The 19,487-nt window shown below is 34.4% G+C and overlaps 1 long non-coding RNA gene across 1 annotated transcript in view; it reads left to right on the top strand.

Moving 5' to 3' along the window:
• The first annotated feature begins 4,820 nt into the window (after nucleotides 1-4,820).
• LOC117078924 overlaps nucleotides 4,821-19,487 on the top strand; it is a 74,505-nt gene continuing 59,838 nt past the window's right edge. The window contains exon 1 of the long non-coding RNA XR_004435199.1: nucleotides 4,821-4,905. This is a non-coding gene — a long non-coding RNA (uncharacterized LOC117078924). The remainder of the gene's footprint in view (nucleotides 4,906-19,487) is intronic.

The raw sequence follows: 19,487 nt of genomic DNA, 5'->3' as shown, positions 1-19,487 counted from the left end.
AAATTCAGAGGTTTGAATATTTTATTTATAAGGTATTGTTTTTATGAGAAAAGTTTGACAGATCTTTGTAAATATAATGGAAATCACTTTGATCTACAATGATAGGTAGGTAGTTTTAATAGAGTTTTTATGACTTCAGATTAAGTTTTTGGTTAACTTACACATATATTATTATTTTCTCCATTTGATGTTTTATTCCATTGCTTTTAAAATTAAAAAGAACTAAAAAGCAAATATATTTGTGAGCGTTTTATGCAATCACTTACTAAATGAGGAAATTGCATTTCAGGCAATCCTCTGCTTATTGAAAATTAGCCAATACAAATGATAGCCCTGGTTGTAAAGACCACATACTGTGTTTTTTAGTATGATGATATGTTTATAATCACATTGAGTCCATTGCTTATGATATTTTGGCTTACAGACTAACTTGTGAAAAGTTACAAGCTGATTACAGTTGACCCTTGAACAACACAGGTTTGAACTGCATGGGTCCACTTACACATAGATTTTCTTCTACCTCTGCGGTCCCTGAGACAGCGAGCCCAACCCATTCTTTTCCTCCTCCTACTCAGTCTATGCAACATGAAGATGATGAAGATGAAGATTTTTATAATAATCCACTTTCACTTAGCGAATAGAGAGAAAAGAGTAAATGTCTTTTCTCTATGATTTCATTAATGATATTGTCCTTTATCTGGCTTACTTTATTATGGGAACACAGTATATAATATATATGAAATACAAAACGTTGTTTATGTTATGGGTAAGGATTTCGTTCAACAATAGGACTATTAGTAGTTAAGTTTTGGGGGAGTCAAAACTTATACTCAAATTTTCTATCCCCACATTGTTGAAGGGTCAACTGTACTTGTATTTCCTAAAAAAAGTTTTGATTATATAGAGAGAGTGCTGATTTTCAAAGAATAAAAGTAACTTAAGCCAAAAAAAAAGTACTACTGAACTTTACAGGGGTTCTAAGGGGAAATAATAGAACTATTCTAAGCTCTCCCTTACTTAAATTATTTCTCTGTTAGCTAATTTTTGCTATGTTCTATTGTGATAATAAATAGCTCAAAATCTCAATAGCTTAAAACATCAAAGACTTGCTTTTTGTTTCTGCTACATACTGTTACATGTATTGGTTTTGTTTTGTTTTGTTTTTTGAGGTGGAGTCTCGCTCTGTTGCCCAGGCTGGAGTGCAGTGGCGTGATCTCAGCTCACTGCAAGCTCTGCCTCCCGGGTTCATGCCATTCTCCTGCTTCAGTCTCCCGAGTAGCTGGGACTACAGGTGCCCACCACCACGCCTGGCTAATATTTTTGTGTTTTTAGTAGAGACGGGGTTTCACCATGTTAGCCAGGATGGTCTCAATCTCCTGACCTCGTGATCTGCCCCCCCTTGGCCTCCCAAAGTGCTGGGATTACAGGCGTGAGCCACTGTGCCAGGCTGCTGTTACATGTATTACATGTTCTGTTACATGTTAAGCTCTGCTTCATATATCTAAGTTTTTTTTTTTTGTCACCCATCTAAAGTAGTAGCCCCTATTTTAGTTTCAAAGCAAATAAAATAAGAGAAATAGCCTATATTATTTCATTTTCACTCTGCTAATAGAGACATACTCAAGACTGGGTAATTCATAAAGGAAAGAGCTTTAATTGACAATTGACTGACAGCATAGCTTGGGAGGCCTCAGGAAACTTACAATCCTGGTATAAGGGGAAGCAAACATGTCCTTCACATTGTGGCAGCAAGGAGAAGTGCAGAGCTAAAGGAGGAAAAGCCCTTTATAAAACCATCAGATCACATGACAACTCACTTACTATCACGAGAACAGAACAGTCCTTCTGCTGAAAATGACTCTCTGCTATTGAAAGTGTCCCAGGCCAGGCTGGGTGCGGTGGCTCACTCCTGTAATTCCAGCAGTTTGGGAGGCCAAGGCCAGAGACTCATTTGAGCTTGGAAGTTCAAGACCACCCTGGGCAACATGCTGAGACTCTGTCTCTACAAAAAATTTTAAAAAATTAGCTGGGCATTGTGGTGCACTCCTCTGGTCCTAGCTACTCAGGAGGCTGGAGTAGAAGAATTGCTTGAGTCTGGCAGGTTGAGGCTGTGGTGAGCTATGATTGTATCACTGCTCTCCAGGCTAGATAACAGAACAAGACCCTATCTCTAAATAAATAAATAAGAAAAAAGGAAAGAAAGTGCATCAATGATCTGGCTAGAAAACAAAGAATTATCAGAGGCCAAAGTAAAAGGTAAATTAAAGTGGGAACCTAGTATGGTGAGCAGAGTTCATATTCTGAGGGTGCTGCTAAACCAAAACCAACTTTCCCAGATTTTTAGGGCGTCATCGGGGGACAGGCAGAGGAAAGAGTCTAGTCCCACCTGGTAGAGCTCATCATAGGGAGCCCACAAAGAATCCGCTTTCAAGAAAGGATGACATAGTCCCCTGAAGACTGAGAAAAGAAAGTTGCCTATTTTGACATTTCCCAGTGGAGGGGAAACAGATACTTCTGAAGAATCGGTAATCACTTCTTCATCAAGTTTGTAGGAACAGTTCACACTGATTGGCTTAACTAGCAAACCTCTTATTCCTCATGCTTCAATATGGTCTGTCTGTTCTCTGGTTCTAGAGTTTGTCTTCATTACTCTACTCTCCTTCTTCTGGGTCTTAAATCCCATAGTGTGTCCTCGTTCTTGCTTTACTCCCTCATTTTGCTGAAGTGTAACTTTCAATAATTTTCTAAGAACCGATCATTGAAAGTATATATGCCCATCTTTGTTGGGCAAAGACGACTGCTATTTGTTTACTGAAGTCCATTTCCTCTTCTTTCTAAGTATATGGTTATAATTCTTATCTTCCATGTAGCTCAATTATGTTCAATGGAATGTACAAAGTGATATGCCACTTCCAGACCTGGCTTGTAAAAACCTCTCATGCGTGGCCCCTCAAGTTTGTTCCCCCTCTGTGTCCTCTGTGTACTTGTTGGAGGTGGCAGTGCCTTTTTGGCCTGAGTTCCCTGAGTGGCCACATGAAGAGCAACATCTAGTAGCATGGATTGATACCATGGTCCATTAGAAGAGCAAGAAATCATCTTCAAATACACACACACACACACACACACACACACACACACGTTTACATATGTATATATACACATCATAATAGTATTCCTTTATTTTAGCATATGCTGCTATCCTACTAATGTTATATACTTTGCATGCTTACAAATATCTTTATCTTTACATTTTGGCAATATATTATACAGAATTTTAGGTTAAAAATATTTTTTTCCTTAGAATGTTGAAGACCTGACTACATTGTCTTCTAGGATCCAGCATTGCTGTTGAGGGGTCTGATGTTATTTGATTTCTGTTCCTCCTTTGGAGACTACTTTCCTCTGGGAGCTTTTCTTGTAGAACATCCAATTCTGAAATTTCAAGGTGGTGTCATTTAGATTCATCCTTTTATTTTATTCACTTTTTTGTGTACTTAGTGAGCTAGTCAAATTTAAGGGTTTATGTCTTTTAGCTTTAAAATTATTTATTGGATTTTATATGTGATAATTCTCTCCTCTTTATTTTCTCTGTTCTCTTACTAGAAGTATTACTCTAAAGATATTGGAAATGTTTATTCCTTTTTATTTTATATTTTCCATATTTTTGACTTTTTATTTTACCTTCTGTGAGGTTTCCTTGAATTTTTATTGTAAATATAATTTTCTATATCAAGATTCATATTCGGTAAGTTTCTAAAGTCATTATTTTTTTCCTGTTCTATTTTCCAAGCATCCTTCTCCTCCTATTATTGCCCTGGTAGATTAATACAATTTGAAACACATTTACTATTCTTTTAGCAGGGGTTTGGTAGAAGAAATAAATCTAAAATCCATCCGATATATTTGGTAAGGAGATCTTTATGAACAAAGTAGAAGGTAAAATACAACTAGAAATTGGGTATCACTGAAGCCTAGTGATGTTATGTTTACAACGAGGTAATTTCAGTGTTTATACTGCTCAGTGCCACTCACCCAGAGAGTTCCAGGGCTATGGTAAGAGCCACAGTAAAGCTGTGGACAGTTTCTCTTTGTGTTATCTAAGACATCCGGTGTCAGGCCCTTCATGGGTAACATTAGTTATACATAATAACCTGTATTAAGTTCAGAGAACCAAGCAGCAGTATGCCTGGCTTTTAAAACTACAGGCTGTAAAGTGATGAAGAACTTAGTTCAAATCCTGCTCTGGTATTTCCTAACAGTCAGACTTTGGTTACGTTTCTTAATTTCTCTGAGCTTCTGAATTCTCATCTGAAACATGGAGATTAATTATTGTCCCTACATCCTAGGCCTGTTGTGAGGATTAGTTGAGATAATGTATGTGATATAGTTAGCACAGTGTCAGGTATAGGAGGTTCTGAATGAATGACAGTTATTCTTATTTTAATGGTACATCATTACACATGAACACAAGCTGTAACATTCCACAAATTAGGATCATCTAGAATGAATTAAGATATGCATGTACTCTTGAAATGAAGAAATATAATAACTATATAAAATATTACTTGCTTACAATAAGTATTTAATTTGTAGTGAAAGAATTCACCAGAAAATAAGAGGCTTGAAAGATTTACTCAAATTTATAGGTGTGCCAAAGGTCCTGGAGAGAAGCTGAAAGACCCTTTACTGATATGTATAATTTATATAATGTGAAGGCTTAAACCTATTGTAAATAAATAATAAGTTTTGATAAATCATTTTTCTTTGATTCCTTCTTATTTTAATTTCTATGAAACCTGGTTTCATTTTTTTATTCACAGAAGTAAGCAAACATTTTCCTCTAATGTAGATTCTTTAAACAAAAGTTGCAAATGAATGTAGCCTTCATCTATTGTAAAATTAAAAGTAGGTAATTCATTATATTAACACTCTTCTCCTAGTATAACAAAAACAGAAGGATGTATTATATTATAATTACACTTTAATAACCTTCTCCACTTAAATCTCACATCAAAATAAATGAAATATTTTAAACACTTTTTTAAGCACAAAAGAAGAGAAAATGTAGAATTCAGTTTATTACCCTGAATAAACTGTGTCCCCACAATTGGAGCCATGCCAGGGATGAATATTTTTAAATGTTTCTTCTAGAAGAGGCTATTTTGAAGCCTTGAGGGTTGTGTAGGCATCTAGAAGCAACAGAACTCAACTACAACAAATGAAGCCTTTATTATATGTGTGTATGTGTGTGTTTGTGTAGGTGTGTAAAGCTTATACTTTTAATTCCTCAGTAATATTTAATTGTATGAATATAAAACATTTTGTTTATTCTTTCATTGGTTGATAGACATTTGAATTGTTTTCACTCTTTGGGTATTATGAATAATGTGAATAATGGTGCTATGAATGTCCGTGTACAATTCTTTGTGAGGAAATGCGTTTTTATTCCCCTTGGGTAAATATATTGAAGTATAACTACTAAAATATATTGAAGTATAACTACTCATAGAGTAGGTATAGATACAACTTACTAAAAACCTGTCAAATTGTTTCCTAAAGTTCTTAAATTTTCACCCTACCAGTGATGTCTGAGAATTGCAGGTCTACCGCATCCTCCTCAACATTTGGTGTTGTCAACACTTTTCGTTGTAGCCATTCTAGTGATGGGAAAGGGAATCTCTTTCTGGTTTTGGTTTGCATGTCCATCATTACTAATTATGCTGAGAACTTTTCATGTATTAACTGTTGATATATCTTCCTTTGGATGCCAATTCTTTTGTCCATTTGTAATTGATTATTTGTGGTTTGGTTAATTATGTGCAAGAGTTCTTTACTTATATATAAAGATTATAGACATATAATTTGAGAATACTTTCTCCGAGTCTATGTATTGCCATTTATATTTTTATGGAGTGTTTTTTAGCTAATTTTGGTTAATTTTGATGAGGTAATGTTTTCTAGTTGAATTTTAATTTTGATGAGGTACACGTATCTCTTTTTATGTTAATATGTTACTATTTTATGTTAATTTTATGTTACTACATGTCTTTTTAAAGAAATCGTTGCCAAACATAAGGTTACTAAAGTGTTTTACTATGTTTTCTTCTAGAAGTTTTATAATTTTAGCTCTCATATTTAGGACTGTGATACATTTCAAATTAATATGTGTATATGGTGTCAAATAAGGATTGAAATTCATGTTATCCAGTTATTGCAATAACATTTGTTGAAACAATTTTCCTTTCCCCATTGCATTTAACTTACATTTTTGTCAAAAACTAACTGCCTGTGTATATTTGGGTCTATTTCATTTAATTTTTGTCTGTCTTATGTCAATATCACGTTGTCTTGATGCTGTAACTATAAAAGTAATTTGGAAAACAGGCATTGTGAGTCATTCAAGTTTGCTCTTTTTAAATATAGTTACAACTATTCTTGGTCTTTTGTTTTTTTATAACAATTTTAAAATTAATTTCTCAATTTCTTTAATAACATGCCTGTTGGGATTACACTGCATCTATGGATTAATTCAGGAAGAATCGATGTGTTAACATTATTGAATCTTCTACTCTTTGAACATGACATTATTGCATTTATATAGGCCTCCTTTAATTTCTCTCTGTTTTTTATTGTAGAGGTCTTTCATATCTTACGTTAATTTTATTTTTAAGTATTTTATGGTTTTGATGTTATAAGTAATCTTGCTTTGGAAATTTTATTTTCCAATTATTTTTTTCTAATAATGTGTAGAAATAAAAGTGATTTTTAAATACTGATTTTTAATTTTGCCACATTGTGAAGTTCTCCTGAGTAGTTGTATTGAGGATTCCTTAGGATACTCTGTATTGTCTATGAATAGAGGCAATTTACGTCTTCCATTTCGTTCTTTATGCATATTAATTCTTCTTCTTGCCTTATTGCACCCTCTAGGACATCACTAGTGAAAGCAGGCCATGCCAATCTGATCCTCAAAATCCTTAAATGAACCTTTATAAAACTTAGAAAAGAATCCAAAGTCCTTGCCTTAGCCCACCAGATCTGGTCCTAGCTCCCCTTTTCTGTCTGATACCACCAGTGGTACCGTCTAGTGAGTCTGGCCTTTCGGATTCAGAAGGAGCCACACTTCCTGCTGCTACAGGGCCTTTTCTTAGGTTTTTCTCTGTGCCACCAACTCTTGGGCTGTTTGGCACTCCCTCATCTCTTCTGAGATGCCCAGAGCTATTGTCTTGACCAACCTATCTAAAACAGAGAGACTATAGTTTCTGCAGAACTTGTATCTCAATTTGTAAGTATACATTTACTTTCTTGTGTAACTGGTGCACTGAACCAGCAGAAAGCATCTTGTTTCCTACTGTGCCTTTGATTTGCTAATTTTCTCTTGCTTCTGGACGAAAAATTTGGCAGCATCCATATCTCTTAAATGATAAAAAAGACCTGTGATCATCATGTTAAGGCACAAAACACAGGCTAAACTTGGTACCATCAGCTCTCCTTATACACAACCCTCACGCCTCTCCTTCACCTGCCTGATGTGGCTCCTGACCCCAACAGAAATGAGGCTGATGGTTGTGCTGGGAAGGGAGGAAGGATGAAAGACAAGGCAGCAGTGTAGTCTTCGTTGGCTGGTACTGGGATAAGAGAACTTCATAGTTTGTGGGCCTGGAAGCGGTTTAAAGCTGACTCTTTCTTGGACTCTTTATTTTTTTATTTTTCAGGGTCTTCCTCTAGGGACATTCCCTGAAAAGTCAGGATTAGGGTGAGGAAAGTGAGGCAGGGATATGTAAGTCCAGGGTTGAGTACTGTCTTAAAGAAATAACATTTTGTTCATCATAAATTCTTTGGCATTAATTCTGACTTTTTTTTTTTTGAAATGGTGCATTAAAATTTTACTTATCTTGATTACTGAATTTTTGCTTTTTGGTGCTTCTTAAATTTTGTGCCTAAGATGAGTATTTTATTCACATCACCTAGTCACAACCTTGTACTTCTTGTGACATAGGAGATTCATTTTTCTCTTGCTAGTCATACATACTTCAACTCCTCCTTCTTTTTTCTACAGCACATAAAATATACCTTTGGGTTCCTGTCAACCTCCTAGATTGTCCTCTAAGGTAGAATTTAAAACAGCTCCGGGACAGCTCTCGCACCTTCTGCGTGCGTCTGGTTCACTGAAGTCTCAGTTTCCTTTACTGGACAAATTCTGGAAGAACGGACCAATCCGAATACAGAATCAACTCTTCTTTGTTCTGTTATAGAAACAGCTGGCTGGCCTGTTTCCGCAATTTAGTTTTCTAGGTTGTAGTTAGACATCGGTTCATTGCATCTGAAGGACTAAGATAGGGGGGCAGCCACACTCAAATGCTCACTTTTTTTTTTTTTTTTTTTTGTCTGGGGAACTCATTGCATAACATTATTTGAAGGAACCCTTCCAACAAAGCTTTTTCCAGTCTCCAACATGATAGTTGTCACTGTGGATGAATGGCTTTAAGGGTGAGGAAACTTTGGCTGGATCACTTATGTTTTTATTAAGAGATGCTTTATTCATTAGTCATCAGGAAAATGAAAATCAAAACAACAATTACATACATTTTAAACTCATAACATTGGCAGAATTTAAGTCTTGCAATATGAAGTGTGGGCACAGATTAACATAACTCTTCTATGTTGTTGGTAGAAGTATAAGTTGGTACAAGCATTATGGAGAATGATTTGGCAATATGTTGTAAATTAGAATGTGTTCATGCTGTAATGCTAAGCAATTCCATTCCTGTGGATGTGTCTTAGAAAACTCTTTGTGTAAGTGCACTTGTGTATTTGCACAGAGAAACAAGTATAACAATGGTATAAGAATATTATTTGTAACATCATTTGTTAAAGGAAGAAATTAGAAAAAATATTGCCCATTAACAGAATGGCTAAATTAATCATAGCCTAGTCATCATGCAATTCTGAAGCTGGCGTGTGGTATGAGCTCAAGAAATTTTAGTTTATACTCCCCACTTAGCATCAACATATGGCTAAATCATTTATTAATTCCGCTTGTGATCTAATACATCCTGTGAAATGCAGCATTTAATATACTTTGGTACTGTGGTTAAAATTCCAATGTGATACCCAGTTTCTCTGCCTCTCCATTGAACCATAAACTTCATGAAGGCAGCGATCATTTCTGTTTTGATCACTCTTCTATCTCCTGCACCCAGCACATTGCCTGGAAAATTTCAGAGGCTTCATAAAATTTTGTTGATGGAACAATTGAGTAAATATATGAACCCTTTTTCCATAACTGTTGTAAAGCATATCCGAAAATAACGAGCTATTTAATGTATTTTATTATTTTGTAACAACATAAATTCTCGCTTTGTAATACTGATGAAGAGTTAGGAATACAGAGTGGATCGTAAAAGACATTGGGAAAAAGTAAAATGCATGTGATTCAGCAAAGATCAGTAAGAAATGTTCAATGAAATGAAGTCTTGCTTATATTCTCCAAGTCAGAACATGAAACGCTTTAGAAAATAGCATGGAAGTGGCTAGTGGCAGGTTTTTGCTATATTCTGTAATAGCCTCTGCACCTCTCTATCCTGAAACGATAAACCTTATTCTCTGTGGATTTACCTGGATGAAAACCAATCAGGCAACTGTACAAATACTACAAACACCTGCACATCAGAAAAATTTAACAGTGCCAGCACCAAATAGTTCTTTTAGTTTATCTCAAAGAATGTTCCCAGCTAATCCTCTCTTGGGGACATAGATAAACACTCTGAAGCTAATACAATCTTAACATAAATTAAAAATAATGCAGAAAAGACATTTTAGAGAATACAGTATTTTGTTACCTTTGGATTTCTATTCCCATTTTGTGAGTCTCATTGTTGAAAAGAAAACATTTTCATATTATTGTTCTGAAGAGGCCAGTAACCTCAGCACTACACACTGTGGTAGATTTTTTTCCTTTTTCCTCCCTTGGTAACAACTTAGAAAACCCAGATGCTAAGCTATGGAAGAGATTCCCACAAAGCACCTGGCTTCTTGGCAGATACCTCAGGTAGCTGGGCGGGTAGCTGCTTTTCCATCTGAATTTTTTAAAGTTGGTTTTAGATCCAAGATTTACTTCTAAATTTAGAATATCTAGATTCTTGTCATATTGTCATTTTAAAACATTGAAATTGTAGTGAAATGGTATCAAAGTAAAATTACGTGTAAAAGTATATACTATATTATTGTATAATATATCAACTATGATATATAGTACAAATAATATATTTGCCTCCTAATGTATTTTTCTTGGGTTTACTTGCATCATAACTATAAAAATAATTCCAGGGTTATATTTTCAATAAATATTTTTCTTCTTATAATAATCTAAAATAGCCATTTTCTCTAACATTGCTTCTAAAAATACAAATTTAATCAATCAAGCATCTAAGTAAGAGTTATCATTTCAGAATATCTCCTAATTAATTAGTGATTGCTTATATCCTGCCTAATCTAGAAGTGATTTGAAATAAGATAATACAATCTACAAGTTCTGTTTTTGTGTATCTCTCCCAATGTAAGAACAGTTTTTTACTTACCTTTTCTATGATTTCTAGTTTATTTCTGTACATTTCTAAAATTCTGCACCAATGCTATTTGAAAGGCTTTTTGTTAGTAACTCCATTTATCTCCAAAATATCTTGACATTTTGAGTGACTCTTTTTACTAGAACTCTGACAATGTTTTCTTTTCATCTCATGTATATCTAAATTTTGATATTATTTTTTTCATTTGTTATTTTGTATGAAATCTATTTTTCTTTTTCTTTGCCCCTACCACACTTTAGTAATACTACCTTCTTAAGCCATGCTTAACTTTCTAATGAGTGTTTAGGTTTGTTTTATATATATAAAGCCATATAATATAAATTTCATAGATTTTTTCCCCAGAGCCTAAATGGTATATTTCTAGCACATTTCTGTTGTCCTGTATTTCAGAGAGTTTCACTCAAGAGCATCTCAATAACATAAACATATTTGGTTAGATGCAATAAAGATTTGCTGTCTAACTGCATCCAATTGGAATCTTATACTCTATAAAGTAAGAAGAAATTAATTTGAATGGTTATGTAACTTCACTACTGAGTTTGCCTCTTCCTTCTGTTTATTGTATGTTAGCAATTGAATGTTTGCCACTGCTTCTTACCCTTAAACATCAACACATAGCTCTTATTATTTTTAAAATGAGGCAATATGGTGATTTAAAAAAAAAGCTCTTATCTTCTGGCAATAAAGAAGCAAGATAAGAATATTCCCCAAAGTGATCAAATTGCATCTGGAAATAGACCATCCCATGAGTAGAAAAAGTAGGAAGAAGCACTCACAGGGCAAACCGTGCAAATACCGAAAGATTGGGCTCACTTTGTGTCTAAGAACTTTCCAGAATAAACATCCTAGCTTGTGTAACCACTACCCACACCAACCTTAGCCCTTCTTCATGGTGTAGAGCACTCAAAATGCCTCAAACAAGCACAAAATATTATTGGATTGATTTGTCACTGTTGCTAAATGCTCATAAAATGTACTTTAAATATCTAATTTTTAACTTGACATTATTTTATTTTTAAAATACATATTCTGAAGCTCAGAACACTGAAGGATGACTACAGTTGTGAAGTTTCACCTTGGGCAATATAAACTATGAACTGTCATTTGTTATCTTTGACTCTGATCGAACTATGTGGCCTTTCTTGTCTGCTTTCCTCAAACACGCTTTAGCTTTTTTTCAGTCGCATAATAACTTTGCGTAGCTTGTAAGCTAAGAAGTCAATCCAAGGTTAAGCTGTTGCTTGATGGAGAAGAAATAAGTAATTCAATATGAATGTTGTGTGTGACAAGGGCATGTGATTTCAATAAAAGTGACTGGGATATGTGATATAGATCGATTCTTATTCCAGAATCTTTGAGAGTTCTAAGACTAACTGAAGCAGATCCTGAGAGGGAGCTGTCTGTAATGCTGCTTTTTGGTTTTGAAGATCAATGTCTATGCTGGTGGTATGGCTTGCTATAATCAGGCATGTGAGCACCCGTATTGACTCTTTTTATTGTTGTTGTTTGTTTGTTTTTTGCGACGGGGTCCCGCTCTGTTGCTCAGGCTGGAGTGCAGTAGCAGGATCCAGGCTTACTGCAACCTCTGCCTCCTGGGTTCAAGCGACTCTTCTGCCTCAGCCTCCCATGTTGAAGCGACTCTCCTACCTCAGCCTACCAAGTAGCTGGGATTAAAGGCGTCTACCAACACTCCCGGTTACTTTTTATTTTATTTTATTTTATTTTATTTTTATTTTTAGTAGAGATGGGGCTTCACCATGTTGGCCAGGATGGTCTGGAATTTCCAACCTCAAGTGATCCACCCCACTTCTGCTTCCCAAAGTGCTGAGACTACAGGTGTGAGCTACCGCACCTGGCCTCTTATTGCCTCTTAAAGCATTAAGTTGTCTTAGAGAATCACAAAGACAGGAGAACCTTGAAGAAAAGTTAAATAATAAAGTATAGATAAATAAATCTACACTTTGAGAAGACCTATAAATTTGCTACCCTTTCTAAGATCTTCCTGAGTTAATTGGGTTCCATAGGTCTGTAGATGCATAATTTGATCAAGTCCCACTTATTTAGAGAGGGCAATGGTGCTATGGAAATTACGTATGTTTTTATATTTGTGTCACAAATATTTTGTGAATGAATATAGGCACGCATGGCTCTATCAGTAAAAACGTTTAAAAGAAAATGAGAAGCTATGCTGAAATAATCCAACTTGGAAGGGAACCATGTCTTATCTGCCCCTAATCAGCAGCTCACATTCACAGAAACCCGAATCCTGAAGTAGAACTCTTCATTTTCCTGAGACCTCTTTCCACTTTTATTTGATCTTTTTCTTCTTTTCGAATCCCTTCATTTCCTTCCCTGGAATTTACTTCTGTCTCTTCATTATATTTCTATGATCTTCCACTTTCCTTTTTTTCCTCATTGTTTGCCTTCCTTAAACTCAGTAGGGAACTCTCACGTGTTCCTATGTGTTTTATTTTTGTTACAGTAATGATAAAAATGATTCTTAGTTCACTTAAATCTAAGTGATATTATAATTCCTTTTGAATTATTTATATAATTTTAGTAATGAGAATTCCAGTTGATTTTAAACAATTTAATCATTAAGAGATATTTCCTTTGTATCCAATATTCTTCATAATGCTTGCCATTTCTCTAAGCATTGCTGCCAGATTTTTAAATATACATTTTTTTACAACTTTATCAACATATATTTCACATACCATAAAATTCACCTGTTCAAAATGTACAGCTCAATGACTTTTAGTATATTCACAGGGTTGCACAAACATCACCACAATCTAACTTAGAATGTCTCAAACTCCCCCAAAGAAACACACATGCATTAGCAGTCATTCCGCATCCCTACACCATCCCAGCCTCAGGAACTCCCAATCCTTTTATCTCTGTAGTTTTACCAGAGATTCGGATAGTTCTTATGAATTGAATCATACAACACGTGGTATTTTGTGACTGGTTTACTTAGCATAATGTTTTCAAGGTTCATCTTCATTGTAGCATGTATTAATGCTTCATGCCTTTTTATAATATAATAATAATTTTACATTAGTAAGTACAAATAACTTTATAATGTTATTATACATCAATTCTGTCTTAGTCACATAATAAAGCTCAAAATGATTTAAGAAATAACTTCACCTTTAATGATGAAGCAGAGTATGTGAATGTGTATCTCCTAATTCTAATGAATAATTATCTTATTATCTAAATGGGTAATTAAAGAAGAAGAATAGATATGTTCCCTTCTGTCAAAACCAGCTTTCTACTTTTTGTCCGCTGAGTTTCCTCACCTAATATTCTCCTCAAACTTATTGTTTTAGTAAAACTTCCCAGATAAGACATATATTTGTGAGTAGAATAGCTGATATCCTTTTTTAAAAACTTCTGTCTCTTTATAACAAAAATTTCTCTGTTTTGGGAAGAAATGGAAACATATATCTGGTCTATTTCTGTCAGGATGAATTAGACAGCAGAGATATTTCAACTATTAATTTGTTGTAGCACATAATTCAAGTATCAATTGATTAAATCCAGCATTCAGTTACTCCATGAGCATTTATCAATCCTGATGCTCTCATGGAATTAGTTTTGTATGAAATTAACTTTGTGTCGGATGATAAAATTCAAGCTTAAAAATAAACCATAACAAAGACCCGTTATAAAATACCAGATGCTCTTTTCAATTTTTGGTTCTGAAATGGATACATGTCAGCCAAGGCCAAGAGAAATTTTCTCCAGCTATATAAAATTTGTCCAGCTGCAACCCAATAGATGCTTTGTTTCATAATGTTTTTCTATTTGGATAAAATAGTTTTTCTTTTTGGTTTGTCCCTGCAGTCTGGAGTTAAGAAGAAGAATCAGACTTGCCATCTTTCTCAGGTTTCATGAGTTTGCAAGTGTACAGGAACAATTAGCATGTTGATGGCAACACCAGATCAGGAACCTAGAATAGCATCTAAAAATAGAGAAAACTAAAAATGTTTTCAATATGGTGGAAGACTGATTACATTAATGGCCAAATCTATCATGCTGCCTGTAGCTACATCCATTACTGTATAACTGGAATGTCTCCTCACTTGTGGCTCAGGGTTTGATCACATGACTGACTTTGGACAAGGGGATGATAGAAGATGTGATCTAAGCAGAGTATTTCTGCTGGCACTCTTCCCTCTGAAATCACCATGAGAATGTGGCCACATGACCAGGTAGTCCGCTGGTGAATGAGATATGGGAAAAACCCCAGTAGCTACAATCTACCCCGCTATGATGGAATGTGACACTCACTATTAGAGATGTAGGCAAGCTCATCCAATAGCCAGATGTTCCCAGCCAAGTCCAACCTAAATTTCTGACCCACAGACTCATGAACTTAATAAACATTCACTAGTTTGCTAATAAGTTCTTTTGGTCCTTCATAATGTGGCATTATCATAGTAATCAATAATTGATACATGTATAGATTCTCAAAAACTCATCATACTTATATTGTTAATGCTCTCAGAATACCTTCTAGTCTATATAGTAAGGCAGGTAGAATTTAGAAATATTTCATATGTAATAATATCAAATTTATCTGCTGTCATGGTGAATAACATGTTGAATTTTGGATGAGGATTTCTTCAGATCATTGAAACTTAGCATTTAAACATATTAATTAACTTAAAGGTTTAAAAATAAACCTCTGTGTAAAAATTGGGATACTTATCTAAATTTTGTTAAAGGAAGTACTTAAAAATAAGCGTTTATGGTTTTGTTTATTATAAAAATAGAATATTATCATTATGGAAAATTTGAAACACAGACGGAAAAATAAAAGGAAGATAATCGTCTATCGTTCCAACATTCAAAGCTGATTGATGGTTGCTAATATTTTACATATTTTAATGCATTTCTTTCTAGTCTATTTCTTTGCATAGAACTTATTTTACATAGCTATGAGTATATTGTTAGGACAGTTTTGTATAAGCATTTTTAAGTTATTATAAGTTATTAATAAATATTATCATAATGGCTGTTTATCACAGCTTGGAGGTAGTTTTACCATAATTTCTACAAGCATTCAATTTTCATTGGATATTTAGTTTCATGCTTCACTTTATTGAATTGCTAGTATGAGTAATATGTTGGTAAACATTAAGGTACACTGGTCCTTTTTTTATATGAGAATTACTTATTTTAACATAAGAGTCCAAAAAGTGAAATTATAGAGTTAAAAGGTATAATATTTTAAGGCTCCAGGTATATTGCAGAATTATTTTTCCAAAGGGTTATACAAGGTTACAATATAGTGAATACAAAATAGTGAATACAATTCACTAGTAATGTATACTTTTGAAGCCAAGTTATTTGAGTGTGAATTAACCTTTACTTGATGACTCGTGGCCATCGCTATGAATATTCGTTATTGCATAGTACCCAGGGATGATTTCAGGAGCTATTGAGGACTATAAGGCTCTTTTCTCTAATATGTCTCCCCCATCGTAGTTTTAGTTGGTGTTAGTTTCTTTTTTATTGTTTTCTGTCTTTTTACTTTATTTCTATGCCTGAAATCCAAATGAAAATATCCAGTTTTGGGAAGGTAGTCCTTGGGACAATGGGAATTCATGTATAATGTTGATAGGAATATAAATTGATATATTTTAAGAAGTATTATTTGAAACAGTAAGCCACATTCCAAAGCATTTTATACTAAGTATTTATAGTCATGCATTACACTAAGAAATAATATGGGTATAGAGGGAAAATTCATCAACAAGGATGTTTATTAAATAATTTTAATAATAAAAATTCTAAAAAACTAGAGCAAATAATGATATATGTATATGATAGAGTATTACAGATATTAAAAACCATGTAAAAAATATAATAACGTGGGGGAAAATTAAGATGCATTAATGACAAAGAGATATTATAAAAGACGATCTGTACTACATTTATGTATGTATACAACATAGTACCAATGTTATTTTTAAAAATACTATAAACAGTATTCCAAAATTATGCTACAGAGCTATAGTAACAAAAACCGCATTGTACTGGCATAAAAATGGACACATAGACCAATGGAACAGAATAGTGAACCAGAAACAAATCCACACATCTATGGTGAACTCATTTTCAACAAAGACGCCAATTGTATGTTCTTGGCGTCTTTGTTGAAATTGAGTTTGCTGAGGTGAAATACCGTATATGTATATATTATTGTTTATTTGGCCTAGCTTTGAGAGAAAAGGTCTCTTCAATAAATGGTGCTAGGAAAACTGAATATCCATATGCAGAAGAATGAAACTAGACCCCCATATCTTTCCATATACAAAAATCAAATCAAAATGGATTAAAGACTTAAATCTAAGACTTCAAACTATGAAAATGATGCAAAAAAATATTGGGGAAGCTCTCCAGGACATCGATCTGGGCAAAGATTGCTTGAATAATATCCCACAAGCACAGGCAAAAAATGCAGAAACAGACAAATGGGATCACATCAAGTTAAAAAGCTTCTGCACAGCAAAGGAACCAATCAACCAAGTTGAAGAGACAACCCACAGAATGGGAGAAAATATATGCAAACTAACCATATGACAATAACTAGAATACATAAGGAGCTCAAACAACTCCAAAGGAAAAATCTAATAAACCAATTAAAATGGACAAAAGACCTAACTAGACATTTCTCAAAAGAAGACATACAAATGGCAAATGGGCATATGAAAAGATGCTTAACATCACTGATCATCAGAGAAATGTAAATCTAAATTACAATAAGGTATTATTTCAACCCAGTTAAAATGACTTTTATCCAAAAGACAGGCAATAACACATTTTGGTGAGGATGTGGAGAAAGGGAACCCTTGTACACTGTTGGTGGAAATGAAGATTACTACAACCACTTTGAAGAGCAGTTTGGAGCAGTTTCCTCCATAAACTAAAAATAGAGCTACCAGACAACCCAGTAATCGCACTACTGGGTGTGTACCCAAAATAAAGGAAATCAGAATATCAAAGAGATCTCTGCACTCCCTTGTTTGTTGCCGCACTGTTCACAATATCTAGATTTGGAAGCAACCTGAGTGTCCATCAACAGATGAATGAATAAAGAAAAATGTGGTACTTATACACAATGGGGTACTATTCAGCTCTAAAAAAGAATGAGATTCTGTCATTTGCAACAACATGATGAAACTGGAGATCATTATGTCAAGTGAAATAAGGCAGGCACAGAGTGACAAACTTCACATGTTCTCACTTGTTTGTGGGACCTAAGAGTCAAGTCAATTGCACTCAGAGAGGTAGACAGTAGAAGCAAGGTTTTGAGGCTGGGAAAGGTACTGGGAGTTTGGGGTAGCATGTGAATGGTTAATGGATACCCCCCAAAAATAGAAAGAATGAATAAGACCTAGAATTTGATAGCGCAACAGGGTGACTATAGTTTATAATAATTTAATTGTACATTGAAAAATAACCAAAATAGTATAATTGGATTGTTTGTAGCACAATGGGTAAATGCTTGAGGAGATGGATACCCCATTTTCCATGATGTGTTTATTAGGCATTGCATGCCTGTATCAAAATATCTCATGTACTCCATAAATATATATATACCTATTATGTACCCATAAAAAGTAAAAATTAATATAAAACAAATAAAACAGTATTCTGTATGAAAGGATTAGGGATTATTTGTGAAATCTTTGTTGTTCTTTCTAAGCTTTCAACTTGTATAATCTAAAGAATAAATGGGTGTTGAATGAGGGTTTAAGGTATTCACCCTTGAGTAAAGTGCATGAGTTCTAATGTGTGAATATTACGCCGTATCTTTAGGCTCCTCAGATGTTTCTTTATTTCTCTTCACAATCCTAGCCATGTATTTGGGTTGACAAATGAATTATCATGAAATGGCTCTACTATTACTCCTGGGTGATCATACATTGAGTAGCTCTCTTGATGTTTTCAATTGTTCCCCTATATTTCGATAGATGTGCCAATTATAACATATGCCCCATTATTACTCATCATTCAATCAGCTGAATATTTGAGATATAAAATTTATTAAGTGTCCCAGACTTAATGCCCTTTGAGACCAAGGAGTTTATGTAAAATAAAAGTAAAGTAGATTAGCCACTGGCTGAGTAGAAAGAAAACAGCTACCACTTACCATCGTCTGATTATTGGCAGAAGCAACATGAGCCTTGTGATGCCGGCTCTGATGATTTTTCAAGTGAAGCTAGAAATCCAATTTTTAAAGCTATCATTCTACTTTTATATCTTAGCTATTAATTCAAAATGTACAGGCCATAGAAACATGACTGCAAGTTGCATGAGTCCTGTGAGCAGCCAATTTGTGATTTCTGATGTTTAGACATGTCAACACGTCAGATTTGAGGCACCTACAAGCAAAGAATTCTAATATAAAGACCAATAATTTTGCAGCAAATAATCAATTCAGTTATTAAAGAGACATGTAAGCATAATGTGACTGCAAGGTTGTCAAGGTGGCTGAGATGACAAACCAGTACACCAACATTTTTCCGTTTTATACCCAGGATCTGTAAGTGAATAGTTTTAGTTTTCCTACATATGTCCTTTGCGTAGAAATAATGTCGAAATTATAAACCTCAGTGTGTACAATTCTCTATTATCAAAATAAATGGGATTCTAAAGGACCTTGAGAAAGGAAATATGGGAATATGAGCAAAGGGTGGCCTGATTTAGGGTTACTAGATGTGGGGCTATGTGTAGTGTGAGTCTGTGTTCTGGGGCAGGGATATTTTTTCCTAGTGATCTCCAGTGTTGAGATCAAGTGTGACAGGGACACACAAACTGCTTAGAAAGCAAGGAGTTCAGACTTGGGTGCTCATTATTTATTAGGAGTTGTCTAATAAT

Source organism: Trachypithecus francoisi, unplaced genomic scaffold (assembly GCF_009764315.1).
Source record: "Trachypithecus francoisi isolate TF-2019V2 unplaced genomic scaffold, Tfra_2.0 Lachesis_group7, whole genome shotgun sequence".
NCBI classification, from domain to species: Eukaryota; Metazoa; Chordata; class Mammalia; order Primates; family Cercopithecidae; genus Trachypithecus; species Trachypithecus francoisi.
This window is presented reverse-complemented; position numbering and strand designations above follow the sequence as displayed.